The following is a 15,569-nucleotide window of genomic DNA, read 5'->3' as shown; positions in this document are numbered from 1 at the left end:
ACTACTACCGCATGTCTTTTCGATTCGGTTCCTTTCGGTACTGTTTCTCACTTAGTTCCGTTACTATTCATAGGAAACTTTGGGAATCTCATAATCTTGAGTGTTTTGAGTTCTAAATGTCGATGTCGTGGTTTTTAAAATGTTGAACTATTTAATAAGTATAATTCTTCATAAATAATTCCCCTTTTCAAAAATATTGGTGGTTCTATTAATAGAACAGTATCATCAACATTAAATCTCTTCTTCACATTTTTTTTTCTTTTACACCATTGGAATATTGCTTTAGAAAAGTATCAAATGTATTTTCACTGCAGTGAACTTTCCGAGGGCTTGAGTTGGACAGAGATCGATGAGGTCGATGGTTGTATATCCGCATGATTTTATCTAAATAATGAATAAAAGCCGGTGTGTTTTTCAGTCTACAATATCTTGAAATTAATAGACGAATCGTTGTTATTAATCGTTCAGCCAATGCAGCCTTTATCGGGCTGTGACTATGATAAAGTGTTGTATTATATTTAAATAGAACCTTTTGCACATGGGGATTAACAAATTCACTACCACAATCCAATTGAAGTTTTCTATACGAATCCTGTTCAAGAATACTTTAAATGGCTCGAGCAACTTCAACGCCTCTCTTTGATAGTAATGGAATAGCATATGTATAACGACTAGAGATACGGACTGCCACCAGAATGTATTCGTATTGTGCGTTTTTACATTGTTAAAGTGAGTTTCGACTTAAAAGATCCGTTTCAATTGTATGCAGAGGGAAAAAGTCTTGGCATGGTTGGTGGTGCGAGTTAGAAAACCTGATATAACAATTTAAGGAGTAACTTTGTTCATCCTCAAATTGCTCCATTGATTTTGTCATCGTGGTGCTGTAAACAGCTTTGTATATCGTTTTTGGAGAACATAGACTTCCCGCTTTATAAATATTTTTAAAGACACATTTCAGAACTTAATGCCTTTTGAATGTAAATGATTATTGTGATGTACGATCCCTTTTAGCGTAGTCGTGTGTCAAAAGATTCATTTTTACTTTTTAATAGCAAGTGAGTGTCTTGTAAAATCATCAGTGCTGCTGCTGCTGCTGCTATTATTTACAAATACTGAATCTTCTTCTTTTTTAAATGGTGGTGTTGGTGTTGTTGGAGGACTATATTCTCTTAGTTTCTTTAGAATTTGCTTATTGCCAATAAGACTTTTGGGAAAGTTTGATAAACTTAGAAAGGTGTATAGATTATTATCAAAGGATAAAAGTCCTTTACGATTCGTCACCATATCACAAATTAAATCAACTAGATTATAACTTTTTCCCTGAATTATAATTCGTTTCCCTGTGCTATCGACTTGAACTTGATGATGATCACCACCAGTTTCCAACATGAGATATGATAATACTCTTTTGCTCTGTTTTCGATAGGTCAGTGGCAATAGGTTTCCAATTTTCAATACAATTGAATTCAAGTCTTTCTCCTTTGATTGCAGTGCTGCTGCTGCTGCAGAATCTTGAGGAAATGTTTCCTGTTTGGAGGGATCTGTGACGGTGACAGTGACGGTGGGTCTCTCACGATAAGGTTTATGTTTGTCCACACGTCGCAATGCATCTTGAAATAAAAGCAGTTTTTGTCATCGGCAATATTCTCATCATTAATGAATTTGCTTAGATTGTCTTCAAAATATTCCACGGGTGAGAGGACAAGTTCAAATGGTGTCAATTTATAGGGTTTAGCCATTCTCTAGAGAAAACTGTTTACAAATCCTGCGATTATCGGCAGTGAAAGTGTGAAAAAGCTACCGCCCGCTTGAAGGAGCCGTGTTCTTTTAAATTTTTTACCTTTTTTTTTAAATCCCAGTAACGGAAACTTGCAAGATGTTTGGTTGTCTGTTTTCTAACACCTTATGGCATTTCAGCATTGCCTTCATTCAACCTATAACAACCGTTAGGTATTAGATTTATAAGTTCCCTTTTGACCCTATATTTGAATCAGATCTTTCTAAGCGATGATTTTTAAGTACTAAAATCGGAAAATAAATGTCGCTGTCCATATAGCTTTTTCTATGTCATAACTTCAACTAATAACCTTTTCTACTGTTGACCGGAAGATATACTGTAATTTCATTGTTGAAAATGTCGGTGACTACACGTAGATCCTCGGGCGTGCTCTGATTAAGATCCAGAAAAATGTAACCATAGGGCTTGTTAGTCACCTGAGTGTACGCTGACAACAAAAATTTAGGGGTGCCGGGGTATATCTGTTTATTGAGAGTTTTTACCGAGCTAGAATCACAAACAACTCAATAGATAATATAGATGGGGCAATTCAAAGCAAGGGTTCACATGCATTTGCTCTGATGAAACAGATTGTGTAGAACTAGGGTTATGGAAATGTGTTCATGGTGGGAGCGAACAGTGAACAGTTGTAGCATTTCCTGTGAGAACTGTTCAATGGATTCAGCCAAATCATCAATAATCAGCCACGAGTTCGATTCAATACTATTGAAAACATCAAGTCCCCGTATGAATTGTATTGGTATGGTTGTTGCATTAGCTTTTATTTGATCGTAGGACTCCTGCCAAATACTAAAGCAATAGTAGATTTTTTTCGCCTTTTCCAAAAAAATTTTCTGACAATTTTGAATTATTTTAGCTAAAAGTGTTGTTTTCCCCGACATTGACGGCCCACACAGAAACGATCTGAAGGGTGTTTTAAATCGACACATGCTGCTGCTGTTGACAACAGTTGGACTACAACTAACTGTAAATCATACGTGTCCAATGAATAAGTAGTAGCAGTAGAAATAATTTACCCATAGATCTATCTAGCACGTTAACAAGAACAACAAAAAAAAACAATATTTCATGGCAGCATTTATTTCGGCAACATGAAAACAAATATTTGTTCAACATGAACCTGACAACGATAAAAATAAAAATTTATGTTCAACAAGAACCTGACAATATTTCATGGCAGCATTTATTTCGGCAACATGAAAAGGCTTATTTGTTCAACATGAACCTGACAACGATAAAAATGACACTTTATGTACAACATAATAAATAATAACACTTTTGTCCATTAAAAGCAATAGCACTATCTGTATAACACTTATTTTATTTAAACACTTTTTTTTTGTCTATCAACATGAACACTTTATGTACATTAGCACACTTTTCTTTACAACAAGAGCACTTGAAAACAACAGAAAAAAAAACAAAAAAAACACTTGGAACATGAACTAGCACAGTTGAACATTATGAATTTAAAAGTGGCCCCCCCAGGGCCGCGGGGCCAAAGGCCAGCCGCGGGCGGGACCCCCACCCCCTGGGTGGCCGCGGGCGGGACCCCCATCCCCCGGGCGCCGGCCACGGGAAGGGCCCCCCACCCCCCGGGAGCCGTGGGGGCAAAAACAGTACAATAGTTGTCGTCACTGCTACAGGTTAGGTTGGGTCAAGGTGGTTAGTTGGGGTCAGTGGTTAATTTATGAAAGGGTTGGAGCATTTAATTTATGAACGGGTTGGTGGCTAGTTGGGTTAGTTGGTTAGGTTAATTTATCCAGACCAAGTTGATTGCGATAGTCTATGCATTCAACTCGGTCTGAAATACGGTAGTGGCCATGAGGCAGGACTCTCACACCATTCTCGAGCACATAGACTTTGTGGAATATACACGACATTGCATTTTTTTCCACTCTCACAGTATAATTTCTATACTGTAGAGAGCGAATTGCAAGCACTTGTGCTCTCGGCACTAGGCTACTTTCTACACAGTCTCTGTACACGCTCATGTTGAAATTGCTCTTTACAAAATGTTTAGGCACCCCTTTACACGCCTGCTTTCCATCCCCACTATGTGTTTGAACGCAATAAACTTTGGGACCCGGGAACACCCCCCTGGATATCAAATCACTCCCCGTCTCTGATTTTAACATTAATAGTTGGTTGGAGGCTTGACGATTCGCCAATTCAGGGTAGAGGGACGGATTCCAGTTGGTGAAATCCATCTGCGAGCTTATGTGTTCCCTATTTTCTAGATCATCCAATAAATCTTCGGCTCCATTTACCTTTAACAACAGATAATCCGTATCCCCATAGAAAACTTTAACCTCCCCCGCCTGTGGCCATTGCACCTTGCACACATTGTAAAAAAAACGACAACATGAGCTTTTTGGAAATTTCTAGTACTGAACTGCCGCCTGCTATATTCTTGTTCATTACAATAATTTCGCTTTCACCTGTTTAGAAGAACCATGCCAGCCTCTATGCTCGTGAACGATGTAAAATTGGGATCGGCAATAATTCGTGCACACTCTAGGGGGTCAGTCACGACGTCGCAGTGAGATCTGTTACGTGATCTTTCGCACCTTTTACCAAACGCTGAACTTAGAATCAGTTTATGCATTTCCTTCTCTACCCTGGAGTTTTCCCCAGAGTGTTTATAAACAAAAGTGGTTATAAACGTTTTCAAGTATGGTTGCTGTTTGAATTGCAGGACACTGTCTATTTTGGTGGTGATGAAACCATCGCTCACAAACCAGTACAAGAGCACATGGTAAACAATGATATTCTCCTTCGGGTCCTAATAAGCCATCAGTTTTTGCTTAGAGAGGGTCCATTGCATGCTCATATCCCTGACGAATGATCGCTTGTAGGGGCTAAATGAGTCCCTTGTCATGGTCTATTTGTTACAGAGAAAAACAAAATGTCTCATTGAGTCGCGAAGCGCCAGCGGTCTGTTACCGTCATTTTCTAAGAACCATTCTTATGGCCCCTTGTCCTCGACTATGGTAATGTCTGGGAACTCACAAGGTTTCTCAAGCTATTGATTGTTAACACGCGGCAAAGATTAGTAAGACATTGCCCAGGGGTACAATGAGTTCATTTCCAAGAGCACTGCATTTGACTTGGCATCGATGCTGCTGTTTTGTCCTCTCTGATTGGTTGACAAGACGCGGCCCCCTTGAAAACATACCCCCCTCTCATTGAACGCTCTACAAAAAGGTGCTGATCTACGTCGGTGATTAGGCCTATTTCCTCCCTACTAATTTTTAAAATCAAATCCATCACCAAATATGGTGTGGAAAAATAGTAGCCTATATCTAACCCGAACTGAATAGATTTGGTCTGTGTTCTTGCAGACTATATCCAACAGAGTTAAAACATCACTGGCCAAATACAGTCTACAATACTACTACCTATTTTTACATTTTTCCTTAGTCCATAAACCTTCTTGGCAAACTCATAGTCCTCGACTGTGCTTTCACTACTGATCAGTGAATTGTAAAAAGATTCACCTCATTTAAGTTAGTGCTAGAACAGTAATAGTTGTATGCGTACACTCCTCTGCTGGTCAATAGGTCATACATTTAACAGTCTGGAAAGTGCTGTTTAAGCAAGGGACAGCTATAAAAATTGTCGCTTTTCTGCACTTGAATCAGTTGACTCAATGTCTTGGGAAAAAAACTAAAGGAATATAAAAACCTGATTTTATTCCAACGCGTATGCCCATTATCCACTGCCTGCCATTTCAGCTCGAGAAGCAACAACATCTCGGCTGATTTTGAAATAATGTTACAGGTAATTGAACTGTCTATCCATGGACTGTCTACTCCCCCTCCCTTCCATGGCATACGTGCCAGTTTAAATCAAATGAAATATGAAACCTAACTTGAGTTTTGGATAAAAACTGGAATAAAAAACTGTTGGCTAACATTTAAGTTACACGATTGATGCGCTACCCCTCTAAAATTACTACCCCCAGAGGAAATTCCCTGCCACAAGTGATTATGATCTCTGAATTTACCCCTCCCCACCCCTCTTTTCTCTTTAGTCCCCTTATCCCCCTCTACAAACTCTCCTGTACAAACCCAGCATATTTTTTTATTTTTAATCGCGAAACGATCCTCTGCAGACAACACTAGTGGGTAATAGGGATTTCTCAAACTAAAAATAGTACCGTGAGCTGTGCCAATTAATCTGGTCAGTGCCTTGATCATGAACTCCCCATTCCAATGGTTCTACTATTTCTAACAACCGCATGGTGTTAGAATTATCTCTTTGCGCATAGGCATAGGACACTGCAATAGCCTAGTGCCCTTTGATTCGATTTGAAAATCGAGGATCATTGACCATCAACAGCTTAGCTTCACAGTCTAAAGATATTGTGTTGCACTGGAGGAGGGTGTTTTGGAAATTTTTAAAAAGTAAAATGGCCCTATTCCCTGAAACCGTTTCCACTGTCTGATAGCCATGCCGTCTGCAATGTTCCATAGGATTTTGCAGCTTTAATTATGTCCAAAATGGAGACAGGCTTGTCGGACAGTATAAACGTGTCCCCTTTTTCTTACCAACCCCCAGAACTCTACTGATGTATCTAATCGGATTAAGATGATTAATTGAATTATCAAGGTAAATAGACGGTAGTATGTACAACAGCCAAACCCAGTTTTTGGTCAAATCATTCGACGGACTTCTTACATGGAAAACCACCCCCTTCTTTTTAGAATGAACCCCATCTTTAAATTCAGTTTCAAATTGAACCACAGTAATGCCAATATTTAAATGAGCATCAGCCCTTTCAAAAATATCACTGGCTATTAGCGTTACTTGGTATTTTATCTCTAAAGAAGTGAAATCTATAATAGGGAAATTGAACCTTTCATTCTCACGTACAGCCTAGTCGTCTAAATTCGTCTTGGTAGCGTCACGTGCAAGAGGCTCGAATGCTGATATGAGGAAAGCGTACTTGAAACACTTTTCAGCTGTTTTAAAACAAATCCGCTGTACACCACGACAACCTACTAAACCTGGATTATATTTTAAAACTGTATCCCTGTCATACCCCCCACCTGCCCCCCCTCTTAAAATAAAATCTTTCTTAAATTTACAGATATTAACACTTAAATTTTCAACATAAAGAACTACAGAGCCGCTCCCATTTTCGTTATAGTTCTCAAGATACACAATAATTTTATCAACCCAGTTGCAAAAAACACCTCAAAATTTTCAATATTCGGATAAATCAAGTGAATCTCGGAGTGTATACAATGGTGGCAAAATTCACTTTTACCCTCATTTAAATAAGACATTTTTAAAACAATACAAACCTTCGTTGAATCCCTCCCCCCTCCTCATAATTGAAATTGGGTTTCAAGCAGTGCACAAAATTCCTCTAAATGTTCATGCACAAGATCTACGAGATCACACACCCAATTTCCCCCCATAAGTGACTTAATTAGATCTCCAAAAGTCGCCGTGTAGACAGCTATAGCATTTAAAATCGAATTTGACAGCTCAAAGTCTGTAAAAGTTGTAAATTGGACATTATATCCCTCCCCCTCTTGTATATCATCAACACCCCCTCCCCTCCACATTGTTCAATATTTGGGGTATGCGAATGCTCCACTTCAGTTGTTTGAAGTGGATTCGTTAGGGTATCGGGGGCTAGAGGAGGAGGGTTCCCAGTTAATTCATTTGTAAAATCGTCCAAAAGTGGCAAGGTGTTTTTACTCAAGTCCCCCTGCCCAACTGTGCTATTATCTACATTTAAATGAAAATCATTTAAAAAATCATCAATATTATCTGGAATTTGACGTCAAGTACAGATGTCATCGTCCATGGTGAATTGTTGGAGAGCCCCATAGGTACGTCCACACCTTCTCCAACTGATGAGGATGATGATGATGATGACGACGAGTATGGGACCAATGCAACCTATAAATGAAAAATAGCTTATTTTCAAAGCGTTCAAATCATCCCAACTTTTTTAAATTTATATTATTATTTACGATATTATTAAAAACGTACTTAGTAGTAGTAGTAGCAGCAGCATGAACTCCGTAACATTTGCTTAATTCAATTGCCCCGACTTTATCGATATTCTGAAAGTTCAAATTTCCAACTTAATAAAAGATATTCACGATCTAAAACGCATTACATAGAAGGCACTGTTTGATTTTGTTCAAAAACCTCCCCTCCCAATTTCCACTATTTAATGCTCCCTCTCCGAGCCGGCCATCGCGGCGCTTTCCCGCAGTGCTTCCCGCAGTGCTTCCAGGGCCCACCGGCGCTTCCTGGCCGCCACGGCGCAAAAAGCTATCTTTTTCTTAGCGAATTCCCGGTTCCCATACCCGTTCACCAACGCGTGAAGAAACAGTTTTTTTTTGTTTTTTTTTTTTCACTTTGGTGGTGATAGAATTGAGGCATGTCCTCCCCCCTCTCCCCTTTCAGCAATATCCAAAATATATTGTTAGACCTTAATTTCAAAATAACTCGTTTCACTGCTCCAGCAAATAGAGATTGCATAGGCCTGCGCTTAATTATTGCAATTGTCTGCATAAAACTGTTTTAATTTGATCGAGAAAAAAACAACCCCCCGCCCCCTTTTTCAGCAATGTCATAAATAGCAAGTATTATTTTTGGGGGTTTAACTTGTTTCGCTCTTACATAGAATTCCAATGTCCTAAATATCTATTGCTCATTTTGCAGGCAAATCTGCTATTTTCTTGACAAACAACAGAATTATGTAAAAGCACTGAAAGCCTAGACTTGTCCTAACCTCTAACCGCTAATGATAGAACAAAAACAACTGTTAATGATAGAACAAAACAGGAAAAGGGGTGAAACAGATCTATTTATATGTATGTGCGGAGCCTTATGCCAAAAATTAAAACTATAATATTCACGGCGAAAAATAGCATTTTGAGTTTCAAATGGTGAGATAGCAGTAAACTAGAAATTTAGCTTAAAATAATAGTATAAGGTTGAAAATAGCGAAGATGTCTGCAATGGGGAATTGGAAAATTGGAAAGATGAGAAAAAGAGCGGTTTCTTTGCAAAAAAAAAACATTATATTTAGATATCTCCGAGGGAGGGGGGAGCAGAGAAATTTAAAACAATGGTTGTAGGACTATACATGAAACATTTTGTTTTTAAATATATCTGAGAGACACTTTTACAGTGTTGAAAAATAGTGAAAAAGAAAAGACTAAAAAAAACATTGGAAGAAATAGATATATATTTCTATAACTAGCGGTAAAAATACTCACATTTGCAAATCCTGGCTGCACTTGAGTGCCAGATGGCCCGGGTAGCGCGTGTTGGAGGATGGACGGTGCGGTAACATCACGCTCTTGTGTAGACGGGACAGGTATTAAAGGTCCATGGAAAGCAGTCGCCCACTCTCTCTTTAATTTTCTGCCAGGCTGAACTGTTGCCTGCACAGTTGAAATTTGAGCAGGCAGCGCAGAGCTGGGGGGTTTCGGCCAACGGCCATATTGAACAACTGTTGCCTTCTTAGGGGTTTTATCTTGAACCCTAGCTCTCTTAGTGGGAGGCGGCACACATTCTTCACTATTGTCCTTAAAAGAAGAAAAAATTTAGTATGGAAAATAATTTCCCCCTTTTTTTACAGAATGAAAATTAGTACCCCCTTCTACAGAATTTATTGTCAGACATAATTTTGTCTAGAAAAGTATTTATCTCAAAGAAGCCCCCTCTTCCACCCTTTTTCAGCAAAGCAAAAAGTAAAAATTTAGTGAGAAATATATTAGGCTTAGAAATCAAACGTTTTTATTAGACAACATGTAAAAAAATAAATCATGACAATCAGTGGTCTATAGCCATAGGATAGAAATCAATGTTTCTATTTTTACCATTTAGAAAATTTAAATGTTCCAGTCTATAGGCTTTAAATTAGATAAAAAAAAGATCGTTAACCCAGCAGCCTATAGGCCTAAATTTTGCAAATACAGGTAAAAATGCTATTCAATATACGCATAATATAAGCTTCTTGCAACTCCTAAAGACTTTTCTTTATGGGCTTCCCTATCAAAGTTAAAAACCATAGTTTTCACGCCCCCCCCCCCTCCTGGGAATATAAAAGAAACTTTATCGAAAGAAAGCTTGAAAAAAATTAAAAACATGCCTAGAGACGCAACGCATATATTTTCACATTAGTTTTCTTGTCAAATGGATGTAAATGTCTCCACAACGAATCCCCCCCCCTTACTTTTCATTCTAAGAAACAGTTTTGTTTTCATTTTATAATTATGGCAAAAGAATTGAGGCACTGCCCCTCCCTCCCCCGTTTACATAATTTACTTACAACGAAACTGTTAGAAGCGAGGCATTTCCCCCTCCCTCCCCCTTTTATATAATGTCCTAAGTATATTGTTAGACCTTAATTTGAAAATAATACGTTTCACTTCTCCAAATAGAGATTGCATAGGCCTGCGCTTAATTATTGCAATTGTCTGAAAGTGTTTTAATTTGACGGAGAAACAATTCCTTTGACTTGGCCGCTATCGTAAACACACAGGAAAAGGGGGACAAACTCATTATAACCTCGCGCAGAGTATTATGTCAAAATAGAGCGGCATAATGCCTTAAGAATTGACAGAAGTCAGTGGACACTTTAAATCAAAATCGAGAAAAGCAAGAATTTATCGAAAAGATAACTATTTCTATTGCGATAATTATCGTTGTATATCAGTGGGGGAGGTGTTAGGTAAATTTTATAAAAAGAACATAATGTATGTTGTTCAGTGAATAGAACTAGCGCAGAGTGATGTTTTGTAGTGTGTGGGAAGGAGGACTTTGACAGGAGGTAGGGTGACCAAGGAAAATAATTTATTTTCTACAAAAAAATTAAAATGTACCAAAAAAGAACTTACATGACAAATTGAGGTTGCCAAAGCTTAAAGCTCATCAACAATATCCGTTCAAGTTCTTTCAACTGTGTCAAAATAATTTCTGTTAATTTAATCACATTGCATGTCCGTTATATACGAAATCTCAAGGGTGAATTGTTATGTAACGGGGAAAACCATATGTAAGCGAGCATCTGATTGGCTGAGAAAGCAGATGTAACCGACTCGCTGATTAGCTGAGAAGGAAACATGTGATCTAACTGTTTCCTAGTTTCTGGACGGCATAACATTCACCCCGAGCGTGCACTTGGTCAAAACAACATCAACGACAAAACAAGATCTTGAAAGAAGAGGTCATTGACTCTGTCCCCGTTAGACTCAATAATCCAGAAAACATCCATCAAAGTGAGAAAAATCCTGTTTTTCCATTCTCACTGACCAAAACCATAAAACAGACATAAATTACTGTTGAAATCCGAGAAAAACAACAAATAAATTGACCGACACACATAATCGTCCAAGAAACAACCATAAATGTGAGAAAATTCCTGTTTTTTAAGTTAGAAAAATTCTGTTTTTTCATTCTCACTGACAAAAACCATAAATTATGTACTGTCAACGTTAGACTAAATTGTAGATGGCAGCAGGGCTGAGGCATGGGACCTTTAGATAGGTATCTACTGACCAAAAGGCAAAATGTACCTACTGCTACTGCTATTGATACTGCTGCTACTACCGTTAGTACTAATAATACACTATTACTGCTACTACTGTTCCTCCTACCACCACTACTACTATGATACTAGTACTATTAAGGTTAAGTATATGATGGTGAAAATTGGAGAAAACGTTGATGGGAAATTTGAAGTAAATCAAAACAATTATGTGTGCGTTGATTGTCAAAAGGGTGTATCTCAAGAATTGATTTTGGTATTAAGTTGGAACTCTCAGTGAATACTTAAAGGGGAAGATCAATTGACAAAAAGGCAATATGCGCACACTAGGCTACTACTAATACTATTGCTACTGCAACATTTACTAGTTCTATTACCCTTACTATTGCTCCAATTATTACTTCTATCGCAACTACTTGTTAGGTTAAGGGCATTAAGATGAAAATTTCAAAAAGTATACGACTATACAGGTTAAAGCAATAATATCATAGCAAGGGCTAATTGTATTAAGTTGACTAGTTATACTACTGCTGTGACTACTATTACAACTATGCCTATGGGTATGAAAGTGAAATTTTCAGAGAATATATCTGTTGTATAGATGACAACCTGCCATTCGCATGCAGGTTGTCAAAAGGGCATATCAGCAATATCTTAGGAACAGTTTCGTATGTGGAATTAAAACTTACAACGCTTGTTGTGGGGGATGTTGAACTAACCAAAAGACAATATTTGCATTATAATACTACTGCTTATACTCCCACAACTACTGCTTTTGCTACTATTATTAATATTGCTACTACTACTACTGCTACTAATGCTAAGACTACTACTATTAACTCTACTCCTACTGCTACTACTATAATTATTGGTGCTACTAATACTACTAATAAATCCAACGGTATTAAGGCGACAATTTTGGGCTATATTGTAACTGTATTAAAATAAATCGAAACACTATGCCAGCATAGGTTGTCAAGAATCCGTATCAGCAATGCTTCAGGACCGGTTGATGGTGTTAAGTTAAAAATTTCATCGTGTATGAAGGGGATGTTGAAAAAAAAAGTACTATATGCATACTACTACTCATGCTACTACTGCTACTACAACTATTGTTACTACACAAACTAAGGGTATTAAGGTGAAGCTTTCAATGAATATTTAGGTGGATTCTGAACTAAATCAAAACGAACTATGTTCATGTAAATTGACAATAGGAGTAGAGTAGTACCTTATACTTTGCTTGAAGCTATAGGAATTCCCATACTATTTGCTTGATGCTCTACACCTTTTCAAAGAGAGTCAGAACACCCTCACACAGTTTGACATAGACATTTTTTTTTTTTTTTTAATTGAAAAATAGAGATTGTCAAATTGCGTATTTAGGAATGTTTTTTTAGGGAAAGCTGTCTATCACCCATCTGTTATCCACAGTTCCATCTCCTTGAAGTCTGTGCTATCAAGAGCGGTTTCTGATTTGTTTAGGACAATTGTCTTTAGCCAGCAATAGTTTGATATGAATGTGTGGCAGATAGGATTTGCGAATTTGATCCTATTAAGGTGGAGAAAAAAAAGAAAAGGGTTTAGCATTTGCGAATACTCTTAGAGTACTTATAGTGCTGTACGGTGGGGGCCGAGCTGCTAGCGAAAACCCCGTCTGGATGAGTTGAAATAAAAAAAAATTAACAAGAAATGACTGAAAAGTGTTTTTTTGGGGGGGTGGGTTGATTGTGTACTGTATAATACACAAGTGATGTTTGGACAGTGTTGTCAATTTAAAATAGTTTAACGTTATACTATACGAAGAAGTTGATACTAAGAGGGGTGTAGATGACAAGAAAAGAATTGTAATAACGGATAGCTTTACTTCTTCGATGTGTTCCATATAATACATAAGTGGTGGGGTGATGGCAGAAGGATCTCTTAGAGTACTTATAGTGTTGTACGGTGGGCCAAGCTGCTAGCGAAAACCCCGTCTGGATGAGTTGAAATAAAAAATTTAACAAGAAATGACTGAAAAGTGTTTTGCGGGAGATGGGTTGATTGTGTACTGTATAATACACAAGTGATGTCTGGACAGTGTTGTCAATTTAAAATAGTTTAACGTTATACTATACGAAGAAGTTGATACTAAGAGGGGTGTAGATGACAAGAAAAGAATTGAAATAACGGATAGCTTTACTTCTTCGATGTGTTCCGTATAATACATAAGTGGTGGGTTGATGGCAGAAGGATCTCTTAGAGTACTTATAGTGCCGTACTGTGGTAAGAATTGCTTGTGAAAAACCCAAATAAATGACTTGAAATAAAAATTTTTAACAAGAAATGTCTGAAAAGTATTTTTTGGGGGATTTCTAGTTGAAAATACTTATTTTTTAATTTAATTGGGATGAAAAGTCAAAGTCTAACATAAAGAACAAGGTATTTCGGAGGGGGTAGCTCACTTCATATACGGGATAATTTCCATTCGTCTTAGTTTTTAACGATGCTCCTTATTTCTAATTTAAAATGATTATTTTTTAATTTAATTGGGATGAAAAGTCAAAGTCTAACATAAAGAACAAGGTATTTGAGAGAGGGTAGCTCACTTCATATACGGGATAATTTCCATTCGTCTTAGTTTTTAACGATGCTCCTTATTTCTAGTTGAAAATGCTTATTTTTTAATTTAATTGGGATGAAAAGTCAAAGTCTAACATAAAGAGCAAGGTATTTCGGAGGGGTAGCTCACTTCACATACGGGATAATTTCCATTCGTCTTAGTTTTTAACGTTGCTCCATATTTCTAGTTGAAAATGCTTATCTTTTAACTTAATTGGGATGAAAAGTCAAAGTCTAACATAAAGAACAAGGTATTTCGGAGGTGGTAGCTCACTTTATATATAGTATAATTTCCATTCGCCCCAGTTTTTAACAATACTCTTTATTTCTGATTCAAAATGCTTATTTTTTTGTTTAGTTGTGATGAAAAGTCAAATTATAACATACAGAACAAGGTCTTTTGGAGGGGGTAGCTAATTTCATATACTGGATGATTTCCATTCGTCTTAGTTTTTAACGATGCTCCTTATTTCTGGTTGAAAATGCTTATTTTTTAATTTAATTGGGATAAAAAGTCAAAGTCTAACATAAAGAACAAGGTATTTCGGAGGGGGTGGCTCACTTCATATACGGGATAATTTGCATTCGTCTTAGTTTTTAACGATGCTCCTTATTTCTGGTTGAAAATGCTTATTTTTTAATTTAATTGAGATGAAAAGTCAAAGTCTAAAATAAAGAACACGGTATTTCGGAGGGGGTAGCTCACTTCATATACGGGATTATTTCCATTCGTCTTAGTTTTTAACGATGCTCCTTATTTCTAGTTGAAAATGCTAATTTTTTAATTTAATGGGGATGAGAAGTCAAAGTCTAACATAAAGAACAAGGTATTTCGGAGGGGGTAGCTCACTTCATATACGGGATAATTTCCATTCGTCTTAGTTTTCAACGATGCTCCTTATTTCTTGTGGAAAATGCTTATATTTACATTTAATTGTGCTGTAAAGTCAAAGCCTAACATAAAGAACAAGGTATTTCGGAGGGGGGTAGCTCACCTCATATACGTGATAATTTGCATTCGTCTTAGTTTTTAACGATGCTCCTTATTTCTGGTTGAAAATGCTTATTTTTTAATTTAATTGGGATGAAAAGTCAAAGTCTAGCATAAGGAGCAAGTTATTTCGGAGGGGGCTCGTTACAGATATTGAAATTAGTGCGAAAACTACAAACTGACAAAAATATCCAGAACTTTTTTTCTTATAGCCTTGACTTTGAAGACATTTCTTCATCTTAATTGGCTTTAGAAATATCATGCAAAATTAACTAGCCTAACCGTCGTTGCTTTGTCGAATTTTGAGCAAACAAAAGGATTGTAACACCTGATTGGCCCGTTTTCCAACTTTTACCTTGAGAATCGATGTTGTTATCAGAATTTCAAAAGGATCGTTTATGAGTGCTGGAGTATCTGATGAAATAATTTAGGTCGTATGATAAATTTAATTTTTTTTTTTTTTAATGCAGTAGTTTTTCAGTAAGGACGCTCAATATCCTAAAAGTATTTGATTCAAACTTTTACCTTGAGAATCGATGTTGTTAGGAGAACTTCAAAAGGATCGTTTATGAGTGCTGGCGTATCTGATGAAATAATTTAGATCGTATGATAAATTTAATTTTTTTTTTATGCAGTAGTTTTTCAGTAAG

The 15,569-nt window shown here is 37.1% G+C and overlaps 1 protein-coding gene across 1 annotated transcript in view; it reads left to right on the top strand.

Annotated features, from left to right (window-relative positions):
* Positions 1 to 15,569, top strand: part of LOC148951014 (deubiquitinase DESI2-like) — a 69,082-nt gene that overhangs the window by 42,256 nt on the left and 11,257 nt on the right. The window lies entirely within an intron of this gene.

Source organism: Artemia sp. Qi Xiang Cuo, chromosome 6, assembly GCF_049724085.1.
Source record: "Artemia sp. Qi Xiang Cuo chromosome 6, ASM4972408v1, whole genome shotgun sequence".
NCBI classification, from domain to species: Eukaryota; Metazoa; Arthropoda; class Branchiopoda; order Anostraca; family Artemiidae; genus Artemia; species Artemia sp. Qi Xiang Cuo.
Note: the sequence above shows the minus strand (reverse complement) of the source record. Positions and strands in the feature narration are given on the sequence as shown.